Below are 8420 nucleotides of genomic sequence, written 5' to 3' on the forward strand. Positions count from 1 at the left end.
GTCCTGTTCTCATCATTCATCTCTCTCAAAAAGATCGAGTAAACAAACAGACTGGATTTCATTAATTTTGAAACGGCCGAAGCCAATACGATAGGGACAGACTCGCCCTTAAGTTTTACATCAAGTACAATGGTTCGGCCCTTCTCTGTAGTCAAAGTCGCTTTTCTCGCCCAATAGTCGACCACGGCGTTGTTCTTGTGGTACCAAGGAATTCCCATGAGGACATCACAACCTTCCAAGGGCATTATGTAGAAGTCCTCATGCCCCAAATACCCCTGACAATGCAACCGAAGTTTGCCAATGACAGGTGTAATGGCTACGTCCCTACCGGGTGCCGCTAGAACTGCCTCTGCTAGTGGTCCCATCCGATTGAGTGTGATCTCGAGCCGCGCCACCAATTCAGGTGAAATGAAGTTGGCTTTGGCCCCTCCATCAAAGAAGATCAGGGCTTCTTGGTCTTTCACTTTGCCCCATGGTCGGCAAAGTTTTGTACTCTCGTCCATCGTGCTTGGGTCAGTACCCACGCAATCTGGAACCAGTCCTGTTTTCGTCTTGCCTCTTTGTCGACGTTCCTCGGCTGCTTTTGAACTCTCAGGCCTTTCTTCGTCTTTGTCGTTCTGTTCTTTTGGTGCCTTTTTAGGACACTTCGCGGAGATGTGCCCCATTTCCCCGCATCCAAAGCACTTCTCCTCTTTGATGTAGAGAGCTCTCTCCCGAAGAGTGAGCTTGGGTCGTGCATCCTTTTCTTTCTTTTATGGGTTGCTCTTCCTCTTTCTACTTTCATTTGTTCGAAGTCTGTTCGGTCCTTTGCGTCATGATTTCATCTGTGGGGTAGGTCAAACTGCGTGAATGAATGGCAAAACCCCGTTTTGCATGACTCATCAATTCCTAAATGGAATTTGACTTTAGCTCTAAGCAGTGATCTCCGATCTCTGTAGGAAGTCCCAAGGTAAACCGCTCAATCTATTCTTTGAACAAGATCTTCTTAAATGAAGAGGCTGGTAGAAAAGAGCTCCAGACTCTCTCGCAATATGCGTCCAATGTATCCTTCTTGGTCATCCGAAGATGGTTCCAAGCAGTTCGTATGTCGCATTCGTACTCTCGAGTCAGCCAAGAAGAAATAAAAAGCCTTTTAAACTTCAGCCATTTAACTGGCGCTGTCTTGTTCAATAGAAGCGTGGACTACCAAGTTCGAGCATTTCCCTTGAAGTAAGAGGTAGCCTCCGAATCTTGGAGTGCTCTGAGTAACGCCCTCCAGAGAAAGCTATATCAAACTATTGGATGAAGGCCAAAGCCTTCGAAGCATCTCTATAACCAGAAAACGTGTCAAATTTAATTGACTGTCCACCTTCTTTAATGTCTCGAGCTTTCTTGCTTTTATCTTCCAGGAAGTCATACTGGTTGGCTTTTTGAAAATTCTTCTTCTTTGCGTAAAAGCTATTGTCAGAGTCCGAACTATCCGAAGACGAGTCCTCTGTAGAGCTGTCAACAACTGGTTGAGATTTAGACTTCTTTGCCTTTTTCTTGCCCTTTCCGAAGCTTTGCTTTGTGCTTCACTTTTTGCCTTTTCTGTCTTCTTCGCTCGAGTCAGAGGAGCTAGAAGAACTCGAAGAAGAAGAAGAAGAAGAAGAACTGGGTACTCCTTCAAATCGAACACACTTCTTCTGCTTTCTTGCCGATGCAAATGTAGACTGACGACCCAAATAACCCAAGAAGTCGGTTCCTTTCTTCTGCTTTTTGTTGTGCTTTTTTGCTTTGTTCAACGCGTCAAAAAGCTGAGGAATCCGTGCATCAACCACCTCTTCTAATGCTCTGTAAACACCCTTGGAGTAGGAGGTTTCTTGAGTGCCAGTTTGAGGGGTGGTTCTGTGGTTTGCCGCCACTGTGAGTGCACCTCGTCGAAGGAGGTCTGGCTCATAAATTTTGCAAATTTCGCGTCCTTCGAAAAATTTAGCATCATCTTTGTTGCATCGTCGATCAATCGTTGACGCTCCATCTCTTCAAGCTCTGCCTGAGTAGGCGGAGGCGGGCCGTACTCCTCGCATGAATCTTCTTCGTGATCTCTTCCCGCATCTCCGGATGCGGAGGAAGTCGGGAGGAAGTCGACCGATCTTTGCTTGAATCCATAAGTGCCGCGTAAAAAGAATCGGATTTCCCGGTAGGAGAGAAATCTGCCGCGCTCTGCTACCACTGAAACAGACTTGGACACTCCAAGTCAAGATTCTACTGCAACACCACAAGAATTCACTTCAAAACAGTTCACAGTTCACAATTGATTCGACACTAGCCCGGCAGAGTTCCGAACCTAGAGATATTGGCCCCAAAGTCTGGCGCCCTTTCGGTATTTCTTTTTGTATTAATCTACAACTCAAAGTACAAAGGAGTGGGAGGCTCTCACTCTCAGACTCTGCGTCCAGATTCTCTGAGAAGTGGGAAGTCTGCCCACTTATTTAAAGGTTACAAGGGATGCCCAAAAGCAGAGCCCCTAAAAGCTGAAAACTCAAAAGCCTTTTAAAATAAAGCAAAAGGGCTCTCTCTCTCTCTCTCTCTCTCTCTCTCTCTCTCTCTCTCTCTCTATATATATATATATATATATATATATATATATATATATATATATATATACACACACACACACACATATACATATATATATATATATATATATATATATATATATATATATATATATAGCAAATTGCATAGCCAAAAAAGCAGCCCAAAATCTGCCAGCAATTTCTGTACGCAGTTCTACCACGTCAGCTGTACAGATTTCCGTGATCTGTGCTGCAAAACGCGGGCCTGTCCGTACGGTGCAACCACGTCATCATTTCAGCCAGGTTCTCCGCGGGACTGTTCATGCCAAAGGGAGGGTGTGTGTGTGTGTGTACTGGGCAGCCACGTCACCAGTTTGTGACAATTAATCATTAATTTGTGATCTCGTAATGCCTGAAAGATCCGTTTGTGACAGCGACATCAGCTGGAGGATATCCACCACGAAGACCTCATCCTTCCCCTTGCGTTTTTGTTGGAGAACACCAGATCTCTACCCTCCCCCATTAGCACTAGCAGCACAAGGGCTTTTCATCGCCGGAATTGCCTCCTTCCACCTGCGTTTTGGGCAGCCAACGCATGCGTTTTTTGCAGAGTTGCGTTTTCAAGGCAGATCTTTGCAAAAGAGGGGGAGCATTGGGCTTCACACGCATCATGGATCTTGCCTTTGTACCCGGCTCAGTATCCAGTGCTTTGCCGGCGACAAATCCTCTTCATTTCCATCAGATTTCAGCCACACATACCTGCTGTTTTCTCTGTTTTCAGCCCACTAGGGGTTGTGACTTTGATTTCCCACCCACCCCAGACCCTCTGCACCGCTTCGGACCTTGCCGGGAGCGTACGAGCACGCTGAAAATCGCTGGACAGCAGCGTTTTCATCACCCAGCAGTTGTGTTTTTGGGCAGACAGCAACCTCCTGGCTTGTGTTTTTCACAAAGGATGAAGTTACCTCCTGCCAGGACCCCATCCGATGGTGGTCCGTGCGGTCTCTCAGTGACTGCTGCAGTATACGGTATCTTCGACATCGACTTGATCATCTACGGGCATACGATCCTTGGGAAATCCATTCATTCCAGCCATCATTCGACGGTTGCGCACTCCAGAGGGGGTGGTGACTCGTGGTTTGTTTTGAACACACTATGCACTCATCAAAGGAGTTCACACGAGATATGGCCATGCTCATGACATGTGGGATTCCAACATTCCCACGGAAGACACCATCTTTGGTGGACGCACACTAACAACTTGACCTCGACACCTTAGATCACTTGCTTACACAAGAGCATCTACATGGACTTAGGGAGAGGATCTTGGATCTCTTCTTGGACAAGTTCATTGCTTGGATCTACAGACTGGAGTGGGACTTCAGTGCTTTGGACTCTCTAGGAGAGTTTACCCGCGAGATGCGGGAGACCAGGCATCCCGCGACTACATCTGGAATCACTTGGAGCTTGGCTCGGATGGTATTGCAGTTGCTCTTCTACACTCCTGATCATTTGGATTGCTACATTCAAAGTTGCTTACACTCACCCTCGGTAACCTTACACCAGACTTATCCCCCGACTTGGGCAGTAGACCACTCCCAGCTCGTTGACAATGAGAGCCATACCAAGATCAGTTTGGTGGCGTTGTTGGCGCGGATACTGTTTTGGTTGACACCGCAGGAGGCAGGAGATACAGACAAGACAGCATAGACATCTTGGTCTGGCCACTTCACTTCACAGCGCAGACTAGTCAGTCTGGCTTCCCTACTTCTATAGGATGATCACGGTGCAAACAGCTTGGTCTGACCACACCTCTTCTCAAAAACCCTTCACACCGCAGATTGTTGAGTCTGGCTTTTCCTCTTGGATTACCTTACCTACTGACAAGACACCATCCGGTGTTGGTCCATGCGGCCTCCTGGTAACTGCTGCAGCTTACGGTAGCTTCTACAGTGCAGACTAGTTAGTCTGGCTTTCCTTGTTTCGGAGGACGTTTACTGTGCAGATTGCTACATTTGGCCTTCCTGGAGTTTTTCATAGCTTAGCCACCTCGCCACACTAGGTACAGGTTCATGCATTGACAGGCTTCCGATCATTCTCACCGTTCCTAGGCTTTCCCATTTTCTCCAGACGGTTTGACTACAGACACCACGGATCCTATTGGAAAGGACACCTGCAGGTCTATTGGCACTTCTTTCACGACAAGGAGTTGTTTTCACACTCAAGTCGGGAGCTTCACGCAGTATCTTCACCCTGTATCGGCGGAGTACAGCAGTTTGCTACACTGCTCGTGACTGCACTTTACCATGGAGATTTCTTGGCGGTTGGGACACCCAAGACTGTTGCTACACTCGCGGAGTTCGCCAAAGTATTGTCCTTCAGAGGACATCGCAACAGACATCTTCATCATTTGCCTCACATCTTCGGCTTCATGCGGTTTGTTCAGCATTAGGTGTTGAGAGGGGGTGTTAGATTTACACCACTCTACTGCTTCACATAGGCCTACGGCAAACTTGTACGGCTAGTATGTCTCTGGGCTGGCAACCCATGTATAGGTTGCACCTTTGTCCGGCCACCCAGATTTGGGGTGGCCGCCCGTCCAGTACGGACTCCCTTGGGCACTCATATATATATGGGGCCAGGGGGGTACACATTTCATTATCATCTGATCATTGTAGGAGTCTTCTATTCTGGTAGTCATGGCCGCCCCCTCTTCCACACACCACCGTCTCTCTCTCTCTCTCTCTCTCTCTCTCTCTCTCTCTCTCTCTCTCTCTCTCTCTCTCTCTTCCGCACACGCGCACTCTCACAAGGTGTTAGCATGGATTCGCCTAAGGTGGCAGCTATTCGAGATTGGCCTCCTTTGCAAAATGTACATGATGTGAAGAGCTTTTTGGAATTATGCTCTTACTATAGGCATTTCATTCGAAAGTTTGCAAAAAGTACTTCGTTGTTGCATACCTTGACTCAAAACGGGGTACCATTTAGTCGAGGACCTTCACAAATTGCATCTTTTGAGAGACCCAAGCAAAAGTTTCCTACTAGGCCACGATTTATTGCAAGCACAATTGTATAGCCATTGTGAGGAACCCAGTGTTTTATACCCACACCGGGCATATAGAGATACAGTATCACTTTGTTTGTGAGAAGTCCCTGGATGGTACTGTTTGACTTGAGTATTGTTCTACGTCAGATAACCCTGATGATATCTTCACCAAACCTTTACCACAAGCTCTATGACCAACATGTATGGAGCTCTAGACAACGAGGAGCAGGCCCAAATTGGGGTGCCCAAACAAGAAGCCTAGGCCAAAAGACCTAAAGCGCGAAAATATCATCTAAAAATACAGGGCAAAAAGAACCAATATAGGCACAGTCAAGTAAAAGCTTTCAAAGCAATTAGCATGAATAATGCCTTCCGACAAGGTTCTTTGATTGCAAAACTACGTTGCCTTCTGGCTAAGTTCTTTGATAAGTGCAATGAGCAGAGAGGTGTCTTTTATGATGCACGCTGAACTTCCTTCAAAGTATCATTCTTCTTTGTCACATTCAATTTCCAAATAGAGACATAAATGGTAGCATCGCAGAAAGCTTACTTATGAAAAAAGACACAGAGCTGTTTGGGACACATTTTTCCTGTGTGTGTGTGTGTGCGCGCGCGCGCGCACGCGTGTGTGTCTTGGAAGAGAGAGAAAGGGAAGAAGGGGGGGGGGGGGGGGGGGGGGGGGGGGGCTTCTCAGAATCGGTGCCTCTTAGCTTGCAGGCAATAAAAACAAGCCAGACAGGCCAATTTTGCAACATGCAAGCTCTACAACACGTCCCCCGACTGCAATTGAGAAGAACAAGATTAAGAGCGCTTAGCATACCTGCGCAGAGGGTGACTGCTAAGCGCGTCGTAAACAATCAAGAATCACACCTTTGCCTGGATTTGTCTCTCTAATGAAACACGTGGCATCGATTATTGTTTGTGTGTGTGTGTGTGTGTGTGTGTGTGTGTGTGTGAGAGAGAGAGAGAGAGAGAGAGAGAGAGTGAGTGAGAGAGAGAGAGAGGGGGGGGGCGGGTTGGAAAAGATTTGTTAACGTCTCCTAAAGACATACAATGCTTAATTTTAGGGCTCACTGGAGTTGGACTTGGGGAGTAGAGGAAAACATTATGCAAAGCATAGATGTCACATGAGTGGGGCACCGACTTCCACCTGTGGCACCTCACCTCAAGGCATCGAACACATCCCCCCTCTGCATCAAAGAATTGGTCTCTATTCCAATGTCGATCGACAAGGAGAACTAGCAAGAATGGCGTTGCATCATAATGGTTAGGATGCGATGTTTTTGCAACATATATCTATTTACAAAAATGGGCTTGGTGTCAATCCTAATTCTTGCTAAGAAAATTGTGTTGACGAAGAACTTAAGGAAAATTCAGTAATGACTAATTGTGTTGATGGAGAACTTAAGGAAAATTCAGTAATGACTAATTGTGAAACTCATAGAATATCCATTGGAATCCATCTCTAATCTTGAAAAGGGCTTGGAATCTATTACATTCACAGCTTGGCTATCTCCAACTTATCTTGACCCATGAGCAACAAAATATCTCCCAAATTTCAAGCAACAAATTCAACCTACTGCAACTTTCCTTGAAACCTTATCTAGACGTCCATCCACTTCCACCTTTGATAGTCACTTTGCCTAGAGGACATGTCCAAACGTATAGGGTTTTGGTTGGGCTCTCCATGCCTTACAATCTCATTGATGCCACGAAGGTGTTTTGAAGCTATGCAAATGCCAATGGCCTTTTCTTCTCCTCTTGAGTGCTACTCTTCTTGGGGTTGTTGACGAGTATAGTTGCACGGTTAGCAGACTTCTTGGATTACACTCTAGGAAAGATGATGGACCCACACTATTGAAATTGTTATCGTAACAATTGTTGTGATGGTGATGGTGGAAGATTAGTTGCAGCATGAGAAAGATATGAGGCATGATCAAAACAAAATAATCCATTCAACCTGTGTTCATGCACAAAATAAATGAGCAAGGAAAATCATTTAAAACGTGCCATGAAAGAAACAACTTGTTGTGCTTGCCTTGTGAGGAATTGGATTTTGGCAACCTTTGGCCTCATTCAACAAGAATGCAATATCTTGAGTAGTATTGCCAACACCCTCTCACTCTTCTTCTAAGATTGGGACAAAAGTGTCAATTGGTGGACTAATAATTTACCCTAGCTTGTAAAGTTTGGTGTTGTTTGAACTTCATCTAGGGTTGTTTTGGCTCCATGTTTGCATCAGCCAAGCACTATGTGGAAATTTCCTTTTGTGTGAAAACTTGCATAGGCTGCAATTTTGTTTGCCAAGAGCCCCTTAGTCCTCTTTTGGTTGCATCATATAGCACAAGGTGTTTTTGTCTCTTGTTTCCCTCCCTACAAAATCCAAGGACTTTCGTTGTCGCTATGACATGGATGACAATAATGATGAAACTTGCACATTGGCTATTGAGACCAAGTGCCCAATATGTTCATGCATCATGCATCACCAGGTTGCATAATGCATTATTTGTAAAACATTTTTAACGTGAATAATGGCCATGTAATACATTCAATTATATTATTCAAATGTATGATATGATGACACATCGCTATTTTCTAAAATCTTGTATTTGCTCTTACTTATTGATCGATTAACTTATCGATCGATTATTTTATTGACCGATATGCTATCGATTGATAAGTTAATCGATTGAATTAAATGGGAATAAATGCTCTCAGTTTTACCCAGTTTGGCATCTCTCACCTTCTCTAAGTTACAAGGTTAACCCAAGCAGTGAAAGGTATAGAGATTGCTATTAAAAAATCATTTAAATTGATTTTTTAAAGGAGAGATCCTA

General features: G+C 45.2%; 1 protein-coding gene across 1 annotated transcript in view; it reads right to left on the reverse strand.

The window, feature by feature from the left end:
* Positions 1–6557, reverse strand: part of LOC147443930 (serine/arginine-rich splicing factor SR30-like) — a 92544-nt gene extending 85987 nt beyond the window's left edge. Inside the window, exon 1 of the mRNA XM_086526719.1 lies at positions 6404–6557. The gene's annotated coding sequence lies outside the window, so the exon portion shown is untranslated. The remainder of the gene's footprint in view (positions 1–6403) is intronic.
* Positions 6558–8420: the final 1863 nt, after the last annotated feature.

Source organism: Adiantum capillus-veneris, chromosome 13, assembly GCF_014529385.1.
Source record: "Adiantum capillus-veneris isolate H3 chromosome 13, ASM1452938v2, whole genome shotgun sequence".
Lineage (NCBI taxonomy): Eukaryota > Viridiplantae > Streptophyta > Polypodiopsida > Polypodiales > Pteridaceae > Adiantum > Adiantum capillus-veneris.